This window comes from Scardinius erythrophthalmus (genome assembly GCF_964197995.2).
Source record: "Scardinius erythrophthalmus genome assembly, chromosome: 14".
Lineage (NCBI taxonomy): Eukaryota > Metazoa > Chordata > Actinopteri > Cypriniformes > Leuciscidae > Scardinius > Scardinius erythrophthalmus.
In genome coordinates this window covers 3,528,091-3,542,959 of record NC_138234.1, presented here as the reverse complement: position 1 = coordinate 3,542,959, position 14,869 = coordinate 3,528,091, and the positions used below count along the sequence as shown (strand labels likewise).

At 35.9% G+C, this 14,869-nt stretch overlaps 2 long non-coding RNA genes across 2 annotated transcripts; both read left to right on the top strand.

Moving 5' to 3' along the window:
* The first annotated feature begins 2,503 nt into the window (after positions 1-2,503).
* Positions 2,504-7,338, top strand: LOC308701465. The gene is made up of 4 exons (XR_014031443.1): positions 2,504-2,683; positions 3,004-3,051; positions 3,313-3,533; positions 5,724-7,338. It is a non-coding gene; the product is annotated as an uncharacterized lncRNA (long non-coding RNA).
* Positions 7,339-9,546: 2,208 nt separating this feature from the next.
* On the top strand, positions 9,547-14,621 carry LOC308701447. Its single transcript, XR_014031439.1, has 4 exons — positions 9,547-9,747; positions 10,070-10,117; positions 10,386-10,566; positions 12,861-14,621. It is a non-coding gene; the product is annotated as an uncharacterized lncRNA (long non-coding RNA).
* The last annotated feature ends 248 nt before the right edge of the window (positions 14,622-14,869 follow it).

The following is a 14,869-nucleotide window of genomic DNA, read 5'->3' as shown; positions in this document are numbered from 1 at the left end:
GACTGCTGGATATGCACCGCTCCTGGAACGCATTGCCGGACCGCATCCGCGTGCATTGTGAAAGCTCTGACCAGTTAATATGGGTGCGGAAAAAAAAAAGCTCCGCATACGCATTGCAAACGGAGTAATTTATGTGAAATGGGCGTGACACTGACGCTTCTTTTTTGTCAGTGGTAGAGTACCGGCTACATGCGAGAAGTAGCGGTACGCAAGAAAACGTGCAGGTACGCTTTGGAGTAAAATGCAGAAGTGCCGGTACTGCGTACCGGTGAGTACCGCCCCACTTCGAGCACTGACTTTAGTGCTGCAAGGATATTGCACAGCTCCAAGATCTTCTCGTCTGAGCTCTGCGGTCTGTCGCCGCTCATCAACATCAGAATATTGAGATGACCAATCAAATTAAAGTAGACAGGCTTAATGTTCACAGAAGCTGCTGAGCGCATGATCTAGCCTTCAGTTAACGGTCATGAAGTGTGAGATCAAATATAGCTAAACTAAACATTTCATATTTGACTGCTATTTTAGGATAGAAATGTTAAACAACTGACAAAAATAATCATTAAATAGTTTATATTTAACTGTGAGATTCACATCAACTCAAAGATAAAGTTCCTCCCCAAAGAGCAATATCGCATATATCATTTTGCTTAATATAATCTATATGTTTAATTGTACAAGTGTTTTTTTTTTTACTTTTTTTACTAACTGTTCTTGCTCAGGAAGCTGAAGAAGAGGCTGATTGAGATGCTTTATTATCTTGTTAGTCAATAAAGAGAGAGATCTGTCTTATTTGTTTCCAGTTTTACTTTCTTTTTGTATTTGCTGCACCAAGTATTAAACTTTTATTGTCCATTTTTATTGTCTGCTCCTCCTTCTTGCATCAAGAACAAATAATGTGTTAATTCTAATGTTTTCCTGTTGTTAGTTTGATTGCTTCTATTGCTCTCCTCATTTGTATGTCGCTTTAGATAAAAGCGTTTGCTAAATGATCAAATGTAAATGTATTTTATTTAACAGATTTTATAAGGAAGCAGATTGATGGAGGTAAAATGAGTGCAATGGTACTCTTGGATCTCCAAAAAGCTTTTGACAGTGAATCATTCAGTCCTGTAAGATAAATTAAGTGTCTGTGTTTTTCAAGTATGCTGATAGCCTGGTTGAACTTTTATTAAACTGGGAGAATTCAAAGTGTAGAAATTGATGGGTTTCTCTCTGAATAAACAATTATTAATAATGGAGTTCCCCAGGGAAGTGTCTTAGGCCCCCTTTTATTCCTCCTATACATAAATGATATGCAAGCAGTTTGTGACTGTAATTTGTTCTCTGCTTTACTGGTTTCAGACGAGGATGTCAGTAAAATACAAGTGATATGAGGAGTTATATAAAGTAAGAGCCTGGCTCTCTGAAAATAAACTCTTATTGCATTTAGGTAAGAAACGGGATCATGTTATGTGAGTCTAAAAGTAAACTGAACAAGGTTCCTAACCTGTGTGTCAAGATAGGGGATTGTGTAATATCAGACAGAAATAGTGTTAATTATCTTGGCTGTGTCCTTGACAATGATTTAAGTGGTGCAAGTATGGCTATGAAAACTTTAGGTAAGGCTAATGCTAGAACAAAACTTCATGCTAGATATGTTAGTTTTCTGGCTAAACAAAATGTAAAACTACTTGCATCATGTTTAGTGCAATGTCATTTTGAGTAAGCATGCATTTCTTGGATGTCTGATCTGTTTTGTGTATGGTTGGATAAGTTACAGAAATCTCTAAATAAATTGATACGATTTTGGGTTTAAGTAGTTTTTCACATGTTGATGATCCCATTTTAGGGATTCATTGATTTCCCATTGATTTATTTTATTTTTTCCCCAGCCAAAAAATAAATACAATTTCTTACTGATACCAAACATTTGAACGGTAGTGATTAATATTACAAAAGATTTATATTTCTGTTCTTTGTAACTTTCTATTAATCAAAGAATCCTGAAAAAAAAAAAAAACATTGAGCATCAAATCATTAGAATTATTTCTGAAGGATCATGTGACACTGAAGACTGGAGTAATGATGCTAAAATTCAGATTTGGTCAGGAACAAATTATACTTTACTATATATTCACATATATATATTTTTTTTTAATTGTAATAACATTTCACAACGTTACTGTTTTTTTTTTTACTTTTAAAAACATGCCTGATAAAAGTTGAATAAGACCACTGGGAATGGCATCAAATACTACAGCAAACTCTTTAGTAGTTACAGGGATCTTATAATGATTAAGGAATTCACAGTAACGAGATGTTCATTCTTAAATAACTGTCTGACCAAAATTATACCGTTATTGTACCAGTTTCTGTAAAATAAAGATTTATTTTTAAACGTAATATATATTTTTTGCTCCAAATCACAGAGTTGAGTGGAGGAAAGTTATGCTTAAAAATGAGTTTTTGATAATCTATCATTTATTTCGTCTCGCGGTGATGACGTCACCACTTTCGATGACGCGCGCTTTCCGAGTCTTTTGAGGTAAACAGTTCACACGTTAAATCATGTAACTGTACTATAAAGTTTATTCAACATTTGGGTTTCATCGTGTGTCTGTTTCTTTTCACGGTTTACTCGACATTTTACGGGGTCTTTTCTGAAAGGTTTTCATCGTGTCTGTTTCTTTTCCCATACAAAACGGTAAGATGTTAGCGAACTTTGTTGTTATGAAGTTATTAGGGAATCGAATTCATGTGGACAAATTACAAGGGTTGATAATGTCATCAGCGGCTGTCTTTATATTTACATTTATATTACTGTTGTAATATTTTACTGTATCATTCTTGTATTCTCTACATTCTTGTTGAATGAGTATTGATAGTCTATGGCTCATCACTATTATCAGAGAAGCTGAAAAGCCTCTTTATTTCATGTCAATAGATCCTATTTTCTCCTCATTCATTATGCTGATGTCTTCAGATCTGTAAATTCACACATTAAGCTCATTTTATTGTCAACAGATTTGAGCAAACGACACGATCAGCTATTGTGACATCTGCAAGATATAGGTAAGTATTATAATGGCTTTTATTTCAATAATCTGTGATGAACCATGTTTCATATGCAACACAATAAACAAAAAAAAGTTAACTCAATTGCTGTGCCATTTGTTTCTTGCAAATCTGTAAATATATATTTATATGTTTTAATCTTGTTTTAGCCTATTCTTTTTTTTTTTTTTACAATGTGAATATAAATACGTAAAGTGGTGGGTGGACTAGGCCTATTTTTTTTTTACTCAGTAAGTGATTTCTTCTTGATTTTGTCAGATCTGCTCCTCCTCCTTCAGTGAATCCCCTCCTCCTTCAGTGAAGCTCCTCCCACTGCAATTCACCAATAAATGCTGGAATATTCCCATCAGCTACAAGTGAAGACGAGCATCAAACCATCAGGAAGAGCTGAAATCTGCAAAGACAGAGTTTATTGAAGGACAGTGAGAACATGAGTGATCCAGAACACTGTAGAATGAAACACACTGAAGAACAAAGAGGTTGGTGTTTATTCCTGATTCTTCATTAGTGAGGCTGAAGAACATTAAGGTTATGAAGCAGTTCATCAGATTTAGCTCTGTTATAGTAGGAAAAATCTAGTTGTGAATTATAATTAAAGCAGCAAATAATATGAACCGGTTTCAATTATTTATTTTTAAAACAAGGATGTTTGTTATCTGTAAGTCAATATTAGTTTTATCTGAGTATTTTTTTCTGTTTATTTTACATCTGGTTCAAGTCAAGTCAACTTTATTTATATAGCCTAGCGCTTTTCACAATACAGATTGTATCAAAGCAGCTTCACAGTATTAGATAAAATAGTACATCAGTTTCTAGTGTTTGTTTCTAGTGTAAAACATCCACGTTTGGTAATGCTGATCAATAGTATTGTTGATTGATTAATTAAATTAAATATCCCCAAATATCCCCAACTGAGCAAGCCAAAGGCAACAGTGGCAAGGAACCGAAAAACTCCATCAGGTGACCTAATGGAGAAAAAAAAACCTTGGGAGAACCCAGGCTCAGTCGGGGGCCAGTTCTTCTCTGGTGTTTATGAAGTAGAGACCGGATTTAACTGTAATATTAAAATTATTATATGAATGCCTGGCTGAAGAGATGCGTCTTTGATCTAGTTTTAAACTGGGAGAGCGAGTCTGAGCAACGAACAGTATCAGGAAGGCTATTCCAGAGTTTTGGTGCAAAATGTGAAAATGATCTCCCTCCTTTGGTGGATCTGGATATCCTATGTATGACCAAAAGCCTCGAATTTAGTGATCTTAAAGAGCGTGATGGATTATAGGGTGATAGAAGTTCCGTTAAATAAGCTGGAGCTAAGCCGTTTAGGGCTTTATAAGTCAGTAGCAATACCTTGTAATTAATACGGAACTTTATAGGTAACCAATGTAGTGATGATAAAATTGGTGTTATATGACCATATTTTCTTGATCTAGTAAGAACTCTAGCGGTGGCATTTTGGACTAACTGTAGCTTGTTTATTGAGGATGCAGGACATCCAGCTAATAAGGCTGTTTTTGTAACATATGAAATATGATTTTCAAAAGACAGGTTGCAGTCTAGTATAACACCCAGGTCTTTTACTGTAGAGGATAAAGTAACAGGACACCCTACTATGTTAAAGTTGTATTGTGAGAGGTTCTGTGGGTGTTTTTTTGAACCGATAAGTATTACCTCTGTCTTGTCTGGATTTAATAAAAGAAAATTGCGCGTCATCCAATCTTTTATATCTTTAACACACTCTGTCAATTTGGATAATTTAGCGTTTTCATCCGGCCGTGATGAAATATATATTTGAGTGTCATCAGCATAACAATGGAAACTAATTCCATGTTTCCTTATAATATTTCCAAGTGGCAGCATATGAGAATGATAGAGGGCCTAACACAGATCCTTGCGGCACTCCATAGTTTACTGGAGTTATGATCGATTTTTCTCCATTTAAATAGACAAAATGGTATCGGTCAGATCGGTTCACAATTACTGCAACCATGTTACCAAAATTATGGATATGTCTTAATACAGTTTTTGCTCATTCCAAAATATTGTTATTATCTTGCTAAAACACCAACATTTAAAAACAATGATCAAATAAATAGACTTTGCTACACGTGGTTTAGTTTGTGTAAAAACAGAGAGTGTTAAAATTATAGCATTATTGCATATTTTTTAAATGTTAATATTTTAGGTAGTTGCATAGTTTATCAAATATTTTACAGTTCTCACTACAAAAATGTGATTTATTCAGAGCCCCTAAAGGGACATGGTGATGGAAAAACTATATTTCATTGTTTTTGCGTTCTTTAGGGTTGCAAATGAACAAAGACGTTTGCTTTCCTGCTCCAACCCCCTCTTTCTTACCACAAGGGCCATTAGTGATCCGTGACTAGGAACAATCTAGTTGTGAATTATATGGTGGCTACAGCGCTTCCCATAATGTTTACCCATTTGTGTCTGTTTGAACACACTCGACCACCTGAGCGTCTACACTACCAAAGCAATCCGGTTGAATGTGTTTTCACTACCTCTGGAAGTGGTCAAAATTGGACAAGCTCAAATTGTTTTAGACCCTGTTTACACCAGTGTTTAGCACATCCACTTGTGATCTAGTTTTTTTTTCACTACATAATTGTTCTTTTATTGATTTACTGAGCACTTTTTAACTTTAATTTCAGGCCCGATGGATGAGAATGAAGAAGTGAATGAAGTGGAGAAACATCAAAGAAGATCTCAGAAATCTTTCACTTGCACTCAGTGTGGAAAGAGTTTCACACGCAAACCATATCTCAAGATTCACATGAGGATCCACACTGGAGAGAAACCGTTCACATGTGATCAGTGTGGAAAGAGTTTCACACACAAACCATATCTCAAGGTTCACATGAGGATCCACACTGGAGAGAAACCGTTCACATGTGATCAGTGTGGGAAGAGTTTTACACGAAAAGGACACCTTAAGACTCACATGATCATCCACACTGGAGAGAAACTGCATGAATGTGATCAATGTGGTAAAACATTTTTGAGGGCTTCAGTCCTGAAGAACCACATGATAGTTCATTCACAGGAGAAACCACATTCATGTTCTTTGTGTGGAAAGAGTTTTTCACGTATGCAGGATTTACAAGTTCATGAGAAAATACACACTGGTGTAAAAAATCATGTGTGCTTTGAATGTGAGAAGACTTTTATTAGAGCTGAAGATTTGAAACGGCACCAGAGAATTCACACTGGAGAGAAACCTTACAAGTGTTCACACTGCGACAAGAGATTCAATCAGTCAGGATCCCTGAAAAAACACATGAAGATCCACACTGGAGAGAAACCGTATCACTGCACTGCATGTGGGAAGAGCTTCACTCATTCCTCTGCTCTACACAGTCATACAAAAACTCACATTAAGTAGCTTATCTTCAGTTCCAGCACTTTCAAGTGCGATGCCACCTCTCTTTCCTATTAGCTTGTCTTAACCAGCCTTGGGGAGCATGACCCCAAACCCCCTGAACTGCCTCATATCTGGGACGCCGGCGATTCTAGAACTCTACAGCCCTGGCCACAACCATCGACAGTATAAAAGAAACATTGTCAACATTTGTCACATTAAATAGTTTATATTTAACTGTGAGATTCACATCAACTCAAAGATGAAGTTTCTTCCCAAAGAGCAATATCTCATATATCATTTTGCTTAATATAATCTATATGTTTAACAGTACAAGTGTTTTTTTTTTTTACTTTTTTTACTAACTGTTCTTGCTCAGGAAGCTGAAGAAGAGGCTGATTGAGATGCTTTATTATCTTGTTAGTCAATAAAGAGAGAGATCTGTCTTATTTGTTTCCAGTTTTACTTTCTTTTTGCATTTGCTGTACCAAGTATTAAACTTTTATTGTCCATTTTTATTGTCTGCTCCTCCTTCTTGCATCAAGAAAAAATAATTGTTAATTCTAATGTTTTCCTGTTGTTAGTTTGATTGCTTCTATTGCTCTCCTCATTTGTATGTCGCTTTAGATAAAAGCGTCTGCTAAATTATCAAATGTAAATGTATTTTATTTACAGATTTTATAAGGAAGCAGATTGATGGAGGTAAAATGTGTGCAATGGTTCTCTTGGATCTCCAAAAAGCTTTTGACAGTGAATCATTCAGTACTGTAAAATTAAGTGTCATGTGTTTTTAAAGTATGCTGATAGCCTGGTTGAACTTTTATTAAACTGGGAGAATTCAAAGTGTAGAAATTGATGGGTTTCTCTCTGAATAAAAAATTATTATGACCGCTTTCGCTAGCTACGCTAAGGATTGTCAAAGTTGTTTTTTTTTTTTTCGTCATCTAACTGAATTTTTCGTCAACGATACCAGGGACACCGAAACACCGGGGAACATGAAATTTGGTGGGCATGTAGCCCCACTAGACTTTTACGGAAAAATTTCTTTTGGTCCCCGGGGGCCACAACCCCCCCCCCCGCACTGGGCCCCCCGAAACCCCAAAAAATGCAGTTTTTCCTAAATAACTACCTGAACCGTGGCACCGAGGATGAAGACATTTGTATGGTATGTTGGTCTTAAGGGCCCACATCAACCGAGCCCATAATCACTCATTTGTGATTTGCGCCCCTCCCATAAAAAATGAAAATGCAATATTATTCTGCTTTAATCGCCCCTATCTTCAGTTGAGATGTTCAGAACTGCACCATATTTCATGTGTATGATTAACTTGATATCCTCTGGGGGTATGCTAGGTTTTGTAGAATTTCATCCATGGGGGGTGGGGGGGGTCTAAAATAAATTCATTTATGTGCACATTTAGTGACTGTACACTCATCGGCCTGTAGATGGTGGTGTTGAGCGAAGGGTTGCTGGTTTAGGATGATACTGTCACACACACACATGCAGGAATACAAACACAAGCATGCACAGACACTGACATCCACACGCACAGACATACACCCATATACACACATACAAATCCACATGAATAGACACACACACACACAAACACACACGCGCACACACATGTACGCACGCATACATACACGTCACGCACAGACACACACATACACAAACACACACACACACACAGACAGACATGCACATACTACTACTTTTTTTAGGTATATACATAAACATGCAATACAGCCAAATTGCTCCAAGTCATTTATTTTTGTGGAAAGCCAGTGCAGGCCTGAGCTGCGGTCATATTTTGTACCGCCATGCGGTACATCTAGTTAGTAATGGAGTTCCCCAGGGAAGTGTCTTAGGCCCCCTTTTATTCCTCCTATACATAAATGATATGCAAGCAGTTTGTGACTGTAATTTGTTCTCTGCTTTACTGGTTTCAGACGAGGATGTCAGTAAAATACAAGTGATATGAGGAGTTATATAAAGTAAGAGACTGGCTCTCTGAAAATAAACTCTTATTGCATTTAGGTAAGAAACGGGATCATGTTATGTGAGTCTAAAAGTAAACTGAACAAGGTTCCTAACCTGTGTGTCAAGGTAGGGGATTGTGTAATATCAAACAGAAATAGTGTTAATTATCTTGGCTGTGTCCTTGACAATGATTTAAGTGGTGCAAGTATGGCTATGAAAACTTTAGGTAAGGCTAATGCTAGAACAAAACTTCATGCTAGATATGTTAGTTTTCTGGCTAAACAAAATGTAAAACTACTTGCATCATGTTTAGTGCAATGTCATTTTGAGTAAGCATGCATTTCTTGGATGTCTGATCTGTTTTGTGTATGGTTGGATAAGTTACAGAAATCTGAATAAATTGATACGATTTTGGGTTTGAGTAGTTTTTCACATGTTGATGATCCCATTTTAGGGGTTCATTGATTTCCCATTGATTTATTTTATTTCTTTCCACAGCCAAAAAATAAATACAATTACTTACTGATCCCAAACTTTTGAATGGTAGTGATTAATATTACAAAATATTTATATTTCTGTTATTTGTAACTTTCTATTAATCAAATAATCCTGAAAAAAAATATTGAGCATCAAATCATCATATTAGAGTGAAGGATCATGTGACTCTGAAGACTGGAGTAATTATGCTAAAATTCAGCTTTGGTCTCAGGAACAAATTATACTTTACTATATATTCACATATAATTATTATTATTATTTTTTAATTGTAATAACATTTCACAATATTTAATGCAGCCTTTGTGAGCAGAAGAGACTTTTAAAAACATGCCTGCCTGATAAAAGTTGAATAAGGCCACTGGGAAAGGCATCAAATACTACAGCAAACTCTTCAGTAGTTACAGGGATCTTATAATGATTAATGAATTCACAGTAAAGAGATGTTCATTATTCTTAAATAACTGACCAAAATTATACCGTTATTGTACCACCAGTTTCTGTAAAATAAAGATTTATTTTTAAACGTAATATATATTTTTTTTGTTCCAAATCACAGAGTTGAGTGGAGGAAAGTTATGCTTAAAACTGAGTTTTTGATAATCTATTATTTATTTCGTCTCGCGGTGATGACGTCACCACTTTCGCCGACGCGCGCTTTCCGAGTCTTTTGAGGTAAACAGTTCACACGTTAAATCATGTAACTCTGTACTATAAAGTTTATTCAACATTTGGTTTTCATCGTGTGTCTGTTTCTTTTCACGGTTTACTCGACATTTTACGGGGTCTTTTCTGAAAGGTTTTCATCGTGTGTCTGTTTCTTTTCCCATACAAAACGGTAAGATGTTAGCGAACTACTTTGTTGTTATGAAGTTATTAGGGAATCGGATTCATATGGACAAATTACAAGGGTTGATAATGTCATCAGTGGCTGTCTTTATATTTACATTATATTACTGTTGTTATATATTTTCTGTATCATTCTTGTATTCTCTATATTCTTGTTGAATGATTATTGATAGTCTGTGGATCATCACTATTATCAGAGCAGCTGAAAAGCCTCTTATTTCATGTCAATAGATCCTGTTTTCTCCTCATTCATTATGCTGATGTCTTCAGATCTGTAAATTGACACATTAAGCTAATTTTATTGTCAACAGATTTGAGCAAACGACACAATCAGCTATTTTGACATCTGCAAGATATAGGTAAGTATTATAATGGCTTTTATTTCAATAATCTGTGATGAACCATGTTTCATATGCAACACAATAAACAAAAAAAAAGTTGAGTTAACTCAATTGCTGTGCCATTTGTTTCTTGCAAATCTGTAAATATATTTATGTTTTAATCTTGTTTTATTCTTCTTTTTTTTTTTACAATGTGACTATAAATACTTAAAGTGGGTGGACTATTTTTTTTTACTCAGTAAGTGATTTCTTCTTGATTTTGTCGGATCTGCTCCTCCTCCTTCAGTGAAGCTCCTCCCACTGCAATTCACCAATAAATGCTGGAATATTCCCATCAGCTACAAGTGAAGACGAGCATTAAACCATCAGGAAGAGCTGAAATCTGCAAAGACAGAGTTTATTGAAGGACAGTGAGAACATGAGAGATCCAGAACACTGTAGAATGAAACACACTGAAGAACAAAGAGGTTGGTGTTTATTCCTGATTCTTCATTAGTGAGGCTGAAGAACATTAAGGTTATAAAGCAGTTCATCAGATTTAGCTCTGTTCTAGTAGGACAAATCTAGTTGTGAATTATAATTAAAGCAGCAAATAATATGAACCGGGTGCAATTATTTATTTTTAAAACAAGGATGTTTGTTATCTATAAGTCAATATTAGTTTTATCTGAGTATTTTTTTCTGTTTATTTTACATGTTTATGGTTCAAGTCAAGTCAAGTCAACTTTATTTATATAGCCTAGCGCTTTTCACAATACAGATTGTATCAAAGCAGCTTCACAGTATTAGATAAAATAGTACATCAGTTTCTAGTGTTTGTTTCTAGTGTAAAACATCCACGTTTGGTAATGCTGATCAATAGTATTGTTGATTGATTAATTAAATTAAGTATCCCCAACTGAGCAAGCCAAAGGCAACAGTGGCAAGGAACCGAAAAACTCCATCAGGTGACCTAATGGAGAAAAAAAAACCTTGGGAGAACCCAGGCTCAGTCGGGGGCCAGTTCTCCTCTGGCGTTTATGAACTAGAGACCGGATTTAACTGTAAGATTAAAATTATTATATGAATGCCTGGCTGAAGAGATGCGTCTTTAATCTAGTTTTAAACTGGGAGAGCGAGTCTGAGCAACGAACAGTATCAGGAAGGCTATTCCAGAGTTTTGGAGCTAAATGTGAAAATGCTCTCCTTCCTTTGGTTGATCTGGATATCCTAGGCCAAAAGCCTCGAATTTAGTGATCTTAAAGAGCGTGATGGATTATAGGGTGATAGAAGATCCGTTAAATAAACTGGAGCTAAGCCGTTTAGGGCTTTATAAGTCAGTAGCAATACCTTGTAATTAATACGGAACTTTATAGGTAACCAATGTAGTGATGATAAAATTGGTGTTATATGATCATATTTTCTTGATCTAGTAAGAACTCTAGCGGCTGCATTTTGGACTAACTGTAGCTTGTTTATTGAGGATGCAGGACAACCGGCTAATAAAGCATTACAGTAATCTAGTCTCGAGGTCATGAACGCATGAACTAACTTTTCTGCATCAGAAACTAATAGCACATTACGTAGCTTAGCAATGTTTCTAAGGTGGAAAAAGGCTGTTTTTGTAACATATGAAATATGATTTTCAAAAGACAGGTTGCAGTCTAGTATAACACCCAGGTCTTTTACTGTAGAGGATAAAGTAACAGGACACCCTACTATGTTAAAGTTGTATTGTGAGAGGTTCTGTGGGTGGTTTTTTGAACCGATAAGTATTACCTCTGTCTTGTCTGGATTTAATAAAAGAAAATTGCGCGTCATCCAATCTTTTATATCTTTAACACACTCTGTCAATTTGAATAATTTAGCGTTTTTATCCGGCCGTGATGAAATATATATTTGAGTGTCATCAGCATAACAATGGAAACTAATTCCATGTTTCCTAATAATATTTCCAAGTGGCAGCATATGAGAATAATAGAGGGCCTAACACAGATCCTTGCGGCACTCCATAGTTTACTGGAGTTATGATCGATTTTTCTCCATTTAAATAGACAAAATGGTATCGGTCAGATCGGTTCACAATTACTGCAACCATGTTACCAAACTTATGGATATGTCTTAATACAGTTTTTGCTCATTCCAAAATATTGTTATTATCTTGCTAAAACACCAACATTTAAAAACAATGATCAAATAAATAGACTTTGCTACACATGGTTTAGTTTGTGTAAAAACAGAGAGTGTTAAAATTATAGCATTATTGCATATTTTTAAAATGTTAATATTTTAGGTAGTTGCATAGTTTATCAAATATTTAACAGTTCTCACTACAAAAATGTGATTTATTCAGAGCCCCTAAAGGGACATGGTGATGGAAAAACTATATTTCATTGTTTTTGCGTTCTTTAGGGTTGCAAATGAACAAAGACGTTTGCTTTCCTGCTCCAACCCCCTCTTTCTTAACACAAGGGCCATTAGTGATCCGTGACTAGGAACAATCTAGTTGTGAATTATATGGTGGCTACAGCGCTTCCCATAATGTTTACCCATTTGTGTCTGTTTGAACACACTCGACCACATGAGCGTCTACACTACCAAAGCAATCCGGTTGAATGTGTTTTCGACTACCTCTGGAAGTGGTCCAAAGTGGACAAGCTCAAATTGTTATAGACCCTGTTTACACCAGTGTTTAGCACGTCCACTTGTGATCTAGTTTTTTTTTTCACTACATAATTGTTCTTTTATTGATTCACTGAGCACTTTTTAACTTTAATTTCAGGCCCAATGGATGAGAATGAAGAAGTGAATGAAGTGGAGAAACATCAAAGAAGATCTCAGAAATCTTTCACTTGCACTCAATGTGGAAAGAGTTTCACAAGCAAACAGAAGCTCAATGTTCACATGAGGATCCACACTGGAGAGAAACCATTCACATGTGATCAGTGTGGAAAAGATTTTAACCAAAATGGTAACCTTAAGTCTCACATGAGGATCCACACTGGAGAGAAACTGTTCACATGTGATCAGTGTGGGAAGAGTTTTAGACATCAAGGACACCTTCAGGAACACATGAACATCCACACTAGAGAGAAACTGCATGAATGTGATCAATGTGGTAAAACATTTTTGTGGGCTTCAGCCCTGAAGAGACACTTGAAAGTTCATTCACAGGAGAAACCACATTCATGTTCTTTGTGTGGAAAGAGTTTTTCACGTCTGTACCATTTAAAAGAACATCAGAAAATACACATTGGTGTAAGAAATCACATGTGCTTTGAGTGTGGGAAGACTTTTATCACAGCTGTAGTTTTGAAACAGCACCAGAGGATCCACACTGGAGAGAAATCTTACAAGTGTTCACACTGCGACAAGAGATTCAGTCGGTCAGCAACCCTGAAAAAACACGAGAGGATCCATGGGAGAACACTGGAGAACACTGGAGAGAAACCGTATCACTGCACTGCATGTGGGAAGAGCTTCACTCATTCATCTGCTCTACACAGTCACACAAAAACTCACATTAAGTAGCTTATCTTCAGTTCCAGCACTTTCAAGTGCGATGCCACGGCTGTAGCCAGTTATGAAATCACCGAGGTACAGACTTCAGTATATTTCTGAGGTGTATATAACAAAGGTTCTGAAATAATTCTCTAATGTAGTATTAACTCTACTTTAGAGCTGCAAGGATATTGCACAGCTCCAAGATCTTCTCGTCTGAGCTCTGCGGTCTGTCGCCGCTCATCAACATCAGAATATTGAGATGACCAATCAAATTAAAGTAGACAGGCTTTATGTTCACAGAAGCTGCTGAGCGCATGTTCTAGCCTTCAGTTAACTGTCATGAAGTGTGAGATCAAATATAGCTAAAATAAACATTTCATATTTGACAGCTATTTTAGGATAGAAATGTTAAACAACCGACAAAAATAATCAGGAAAACTGATGTATATAAATATCAGTGGAGCCTATGTTTACTTTCTTCACTGACAAAAAAAAATATCAGAGAAAGCTCAGCTTTAGGAGGGGAAGTGACAGACTATAGTAGGGAGACTGAGAGAAAAACAAAGAGTGATGGAGATTTTAGCCTTCATATGTCTTGAAATGCACATATGTATTTTCTCGGGGGAGCATGACCCCGAACCCCCTGAACTACCTCATATCTGGGACACCGGTGATTCTAGAACTCTTCATCCCTGGCCACAACCATCGACAGTATAAAAGAAACATTGTCAACATTTTTCACATTAAATAGTTTATATTTAACTGTGAGATTCACATCAACTCAAAGATGAAGTTCCTTCCCAAAGAGCAATATCGCATATATTATTTTGCTTAATATAATCTATATGTTTAACAGTACAAGTGTTTTTTTTTTTTACTTTTTTTACTAACTGTTCTTGCTCAGGAAGCTGAAGAAGAGGCTGATTGAGATGCTTTATTATCTTGTTAGTCAATAAAGAGAGAGATCTGTCTTGTTTGTTTCCAGTTTTACTTTCTTTTTGTATTTGCTGCACCAAGTATTAAACTTTTATTGTCCATTTTTATTGTCTGCTCCTCCTTCTTGCATCAAGAACAAATAATGTGTTAATTCTAATGTTTTCCTGTTGTTAGTTTGATTGCTTCTATTGCTCTCCTCATTTGTATGTCGCTTTAGATAAAAGCGTCTGCTAAATGATCAAATGTAAATGTATTTTATTTAACAGATTTTATAAGGAAGCAGATTGATGGAGGTAAAATGAGTGCAATGGTTCTCTTGGATCTCCAAAAGGCTTTTGACAGTGAATCATT